The sequence below is a fragment of the Crocuta crocuta genome, unplaced genomic scaffold, assembly GCF_008692635.1.
Source record: "Crocuta crocuta isolate KB4526 unplaced genomic scaffold, BGI_CrCroc_1.0 scaffold186, whole genome shotgun sequence".
NCBI classification, from domain to species: domain Eukaryota; kingdom Metazoa; phylum Chordata; class Mammalia; order Carnivora; family Hyaenidae; genus Crocuta; species Crocuta crocuta.
Window position 1 is genome coordinate 10274052 of NW_027551569.1, and position 6140 is coordinate 10280191.

The following is a 6140-nucleotide window of genomic DNA, read 5'->3' on the forward strand; positions in this document are numbered from 1 at the left end:
ATCAGAAGCTGGAGGCTTTTTCCTGCTCCTTGACTTTGGGTTGGCCTTGTGACCTGCTTTAATGGATGGGATGTGGCAAAAGTGACGTTGTGCAAGTTCCATAACCTAGGCCTAAAAGGACTTGCAGCTCCCTGGTGCCCCTCCTGGCACACCCCTGCAGCCATGTAAGCTTGCATTAGGCAACTGGATGACATCAGCTGGACAGGAGCAGCTGACAGCTTGCATTAAGACTCCCGTCTCATGGGTGAGGTCATCTTAGATCATCCTGCTCCAGTCAACCTACCAGAAGATTGTAAGCTCATGAGTGACCCTGGCTGAGACTGGGTAAGCCCATACCCAACTGTAGAATCATGAGCAAACAGATGGTTGTCATTGCAAGTGGTTAACTTGTTACGCAGTAAGAAGATACCTGCAATGCTCACCTAAGGACCAGCCACATGTGAAATCTAAGGCGGTTCTCAAGCTCCTAAGAACCACTGTGTCATGTTTTTACTGTTTTGTGTCGTAACAGTGGGCAAGTCACTCACCATCTGCACTCCAATGTTCTGCTCTTCAAACAGGAACATCATTATATATTACAGAGGGTTGAGAAAAATTATTCTGGCAGGATGTTTCTATTTGTAGTTGTTGGGGAATAAAAAGTTTAGCAACATATTTAAAAAGTGGGTTGATTTTGATAACTTTGGCTAATAAGATTTCTCTGTTGAGGCTGTCCTTAAATAGTCTTGATATTAGGCTGTTCTGGGTTATTTTCTTGTTTTGTTTTGTTTTGTTTTAACTAGCAGACAGTCTTTAGACTACTAATTACTGCCTCTTCCTTCTTGTCTACCCCCGCTCCCCTTTTCCCCAGGCCATGCCCCTTCTTTGTCATCTTTGGGGCAGGAAACCTGGCATGGATGTTGCAGCCTTTTATCCTTCTCATTTAGGACAGGCTGTATCTTATTTCTACTTCTTGGTCCTAGCACAGTGCCCTTCATGTAATGGGTGTTCAATACATGTTGAATGATAACAGTATTAAACTGCCAGTGCTCGGATAGAAAGGCCCAAGGAAGGTAAAAACTTCATTATTTCATTATAGATGGAGGCTGCCTTTTAAAAGAGGCACCTGCTGGGGCACCTGGGTGGCTCAGTCAGTTAAGCGTCTGACTTTGTTACACTCAGGTCATGATCTCACCGTTCATGGGTTTGAGCCTTGCGTCAGGCTCTCTGCTGACAGCTCAGAGCCTGGAGCCTGCTTCAGATTCTGTCTCCATTTCTCTCATGCCCTGCTCATGCTCTGTCTTTCTCTCTCTCTCAAAAATAAATGAACACTAAAAAAAGTAAATAAATAAAAATAAAAGAGGCACCTGCTAGGGCACCGGGGTAGCTCCGTTGGTTAAGTATCTGACTCTTGATCTTGGATCAGGTCATGATCTCATGGTTGTGAGTTGGAACCCTGTGTCGAGCTCTGCACTGACAGCACAGAGCCTACTTAGGATTCTCTCTCCCTCCCTCTCTCTGTCCCTCCCCTACTTGCTCTTTCTCTCTCTCTCAAAATAAATAAAAAATAAAGATAAAAGAGGCACCTGCTGAAACCCAGGTCTAGGATGGGTACAACAAAGGACCTTGGGGCAGATTCTGTTTTGCAAGAATAGTCTGAGTTGGCTTTTTGGCTTCCTAAGGCAACATCAGTGGTGATCCATTGTCCTAGAAGAAGGAAGCAAGTGGGGTGAGGTTCCTGGCAAGGGCTTAGTCTAATCCCTTGTATGTGGTTGACTTTTGGGGAGAGGTTGGAGAAATATGCATTAGAAGCCAAGGACCTACTTGAATGAAAGACTACATTTTGGAGGGGTTTAATATTATTCAACACTTCTGATGCCTCAGATGGTTCCAGGTAATGTCGAGGAGCAGAGAGGGGCACCGAGGCTCCCCAAAGGGCAATTTAAATCAATAGTGAGGGGAGCCTGGAATGGTAATTTGGGCTCAACACCAGCACTGAGACTGTTATGCTGGAAAGGCCGGCATGGGCAGAATGTGTGTAAGCCTGTAAACCTTTCCCGACCCAGTCCGGGGCACTTTGACTGAGCTTTGGAAACAATAACTGTGGGTACGTGTGAAACACACAGATGAAACTTCAGAAGCCTGGGCCTTTAGAGGTGTGGCAAGACCATGCTAACAGCCAGAGGTCAAAGCTCTGGCCTAGTATACCAGTGCGAGAAGGGACAACCCCTTCCTCTATCACTTACACTCTGACAACTATTTTCTCTCTGATTTAGAGTGTGGGGTGCAGAGCTCAAGTCTCCAGGTTCAAGCCCCAGTCCTACCAATACTACTTATAGGGTCCATACAAGGATTAAATGGAAGATACGTGTAACTTGCTTAGAACAATACTCAATGCAGGGTGAAAAGTCAATAAATGCTGGTTACGTGCATTCACAGGCAGAGGCAAGGATGGCACAGGGCTGTGCAAAATGTCCCTTTTCAATTGTGGTCACATAGGCAGCCATGGCAGATTCTCTGGCTTTCCCTCCGTGAGGCACTTGGAATGAGCAAGAGCTGGTGCTTTGTCATGAGACTATCATGGCTTGTTCCATTGCCTGGGATGCTGTTTTCATTTTTTAATGTTTTTGTTTTTGTTGTTGTTTTAATTTCTGAGAGAAAGAGGGAGAGAGAGCATGAACAGGGAGAGAGGGAGACACAGAATCTGAAACAGGCTCCAGGCTGTCAGCACAGAGCCCGACGCGGGGCTCGAACCGACGGACCGTGAGATCATGACCTGAGCTGAAGTCAGACACTTAACCGACTGAGCCACACAGGTGCCCCTGGGATGCTGTCTTCAGAGGGAACCTGTGTCCCAGGTGTGAGTCTGATGCTGCATCTCTGGGAGCTGATCCTAAAGAACAAGCAACTAGGGGCACTTTAGGTGACCTTCAGCCTTGGGGTGGGTTCACTTTGTCCCAACTTCAAGGTGAGCACAGAGAAGCCTGTGTAGGATTTAGGACTATCACCAAAGGTAGCCCCAGTCTCACATGGCAAAACTGGACTGATAGGACATTAAAGAGAAATGTGACCTTGCTTTGTAAAGTTTAACTGGAGTGAAGTGGACCATCTCAGTGACTTTTGAATTCCCATCCCACAGTGGGTATCAGCAGTATCGGGGCACTGGTTAGAAATGCAAAGCTTCAAGACCCATCCCAGACTTCCTGATTCAGAAACTCTGGGGTGGGGCCCAGCAATGTCTGCTTTGAGAGCCTCTTGGGAGGGTTCTTTAGCTTATGAAATAGTTAGGGTGCTCTAAACAAATGTTGTTTGCTGGACCTTTTGTGAACTCGCCACCTCTGAGCAGTCCCCTTAAACACCGCCTGCCCAAATCAAACTCCTTGTCGTTTTCTTTCCTTAGTTTTTTTAATAGTATTTATTTATTTATTTATTTATTTATTTATTTATTTATTTATTTATTTATTTATTTTTGAGAGGGAGAGTGAGCAGGGAAGGGGTAGAGAGAGGGGGGACAGAGGATCTAAGGCAGGCTCTGTGCCGACAGCTGGTCATCTTAGATCATCCTGCTCATGAACTCATGAACCGTGAGATCATGATCTGAGACTAAGTCAGATGCTTAACAGACTGAGCCACCCAGGTGCTCCCCTCTTTCCTTCGTTCTAAGTCTACTGTGTAATAGAATCACTTGGAGGAGTTAAAATACAGACACACATACATGCCAGGTAACTTACTTTGTTTACATTATATTTAATTAAGAGTTGGGCATGTTCAAATCGTGCTATTTGGATTCTATATCCTTAGTGACATAATTTGCATAATTTATAGGTCTCAAATAGTAGTGGAGGCAAACACTTCAGGGTTTCTGTGTCTAGGTTCTCTGTCAAGTATGTGTTGCCCAGTGAAACATTTATATAGAAAGATTTTAAAAATTCTTATTCTTAAAGAAAGCAAATTGTCCCATGTGGGGAAGCATGAAGTAGTGGAAAGGACTCCAGTGCGGTGGTAATAAGACCTGAGTTCTCTCTTAGATCTGCTACTGGCTACCTCCAAGTATGCCATTTACTTTCCCTGATCCTGAGTTTCCCAATCTGTAAAGGAGTTGGATTAATGGTCTGTTAGGGATTCTAAGACTCTTACTTTGGGAGACAACCTTTATGAGATAAGGAATGCATTTTCATGAGGGATCTATGTTGACTGGAAAGAATACAGGATGTCCGTTAAGAACATTTATGATAGGGCACCTGGCTCGCTCAGTGGGAAGAGCATGCGACTCCCGATCGTGGGGTCATGAGTTCAAGCCTCACATTGGGTGTGGAGATTATTAACTAAATAAATAAACTTGAAAAAAAAAAAAACATTTGTGACAAAAACCCACAGGCCTGTTTCTTCAAGCATCACTGGTAACCTGCTCTGGAATCTGGATCCTGATCCTTACTCTTTGGAAATGAGTAATAGGTGGCTTGGCAGAATGGAAAACAGGTGTGGAAGGAGCTAACAGGGGCTTTGGAGAAATGACAGACTTGCTTTCCTGAAATAAGCTTGAGCCTTCAGCCAGATGACATGTGTAGATTTCCATAAATAAAAAAAAAACTTCATGGTAAATATAGATTCATTAAAGGATCTTAAAAATAGGATCTAGGCTTGGGCTGTAGGCTTGGGTATGGGACACATACAACTTTCCTCTCTCACCTTCCCTTTCCGTGTCTTTTCTTCACTCATCCATGAGTTTTATCTGAAAAGGAGATGTGTCAAGACTGGTTATAAAGAACTGATTGGCTAATTTAGTTCAAAAGGTATTTTTTTGAGTGATGGATACTGGAGTGGCTACAGCTTTAAAGGAACAACTGAACACCTGAATCTTGGGAGTGAGCTTCCTGAGCTCATCAAGGCACCTGGGGATCTTTTCCATGGGCTACTGCTGTGAGCTGACCCTCTGTATTTGTCTCAGCTCAAAATTCAGAGTTCCCAGGAAGAGATTCTGATTGCCCAGCTTTGTTCCTATGGTTACCCTATGATCAAGGGAGGGTCCTGTAATTAACAACCACACCATAAGAGCATGGACAGGGGTGGGAAAGACCCCCAAATGTGCGTGTATGTATGTGGTAGGAGTGGGGCCTAGTGGATGTTACCAGAAGGGGATGGGGAAGGGGCAGACAAACATCATAGTATCCAAGGCTCCAAAACTCAGGGATAACTGCAAATGACACCAAGTTCAGACAACACTAACACGCTCCCAGGGTACAACTGGATAATTTCAGGAGCTCTGAGGGCTGACTGACCAGGAGGCTGACCTCCAGTGGTAGTTTATATCATAGAGGATACAGCCAACTCTTTCTTCTCCCTCCTCTTCTCCTTCTCCTCCCCCTCTCCCTCCTCCTCCTTCTCCTTCTTTAAAGTTTATTTACTTATTTAGTTAGTTAGTTAGAGAGAGAGAGCATGCACAGGGGAGGGGCAGAAGGCAAGAGAGAGAGAATTCAAAGCAGGCTCCACATTGTCAGCACAGAGACCGATGTGGGGCTCGAACTCACAAACTATGAGATCATGACTTAGGTAGAATCAAAAGTCAGACATTTAACCAACTGAGCCACCCAGGTGCCCCTCTTTCTTCGTCTTCTTATGAGGCTTATTATAGTTGGCATTCAATAATATTCATTAACTGGTTGAATAAATAAATGAGTGACACAACTCTTACATGGGCTGAAGGAGGACTTCTATTCAACGTTAGCTTGAATTGAATTCGTTTAACAACTGCTTAATTATGTATCTTCCAGTTGCAAGCGATTGAAGCCCATCAGAGTTATTTTCAGCAAAAGATGGTCCTTGCTCGGATATCACTTCAGGCAGTCAGGGTCACACTTGAACCTAGTCAGGAAGCCTCCACCCCTTGCCTTTCCTCCTCTCTGAGCCTCTGCTCCACTCTTCCAGAAGTTTCACGTTCTTTAATTTTCAGTCTACTTTGTTAGAAAATAGCTCTCCATGCCTCCAGGATTTGCATCTCTTCCTCTCAAAGTCCAGGGTGACAGAGACCTAGTTACTTTCATTCCCATTCCAAACCCAGAGCAGGGACAGACTCTATGTTGCCCAGCTTGGGCCAGGGACCTGTCCCTGATTCAGTCAACCAACATGGCCAATGATTCTTGGTGGAGGTGGGGTGGGGGGAG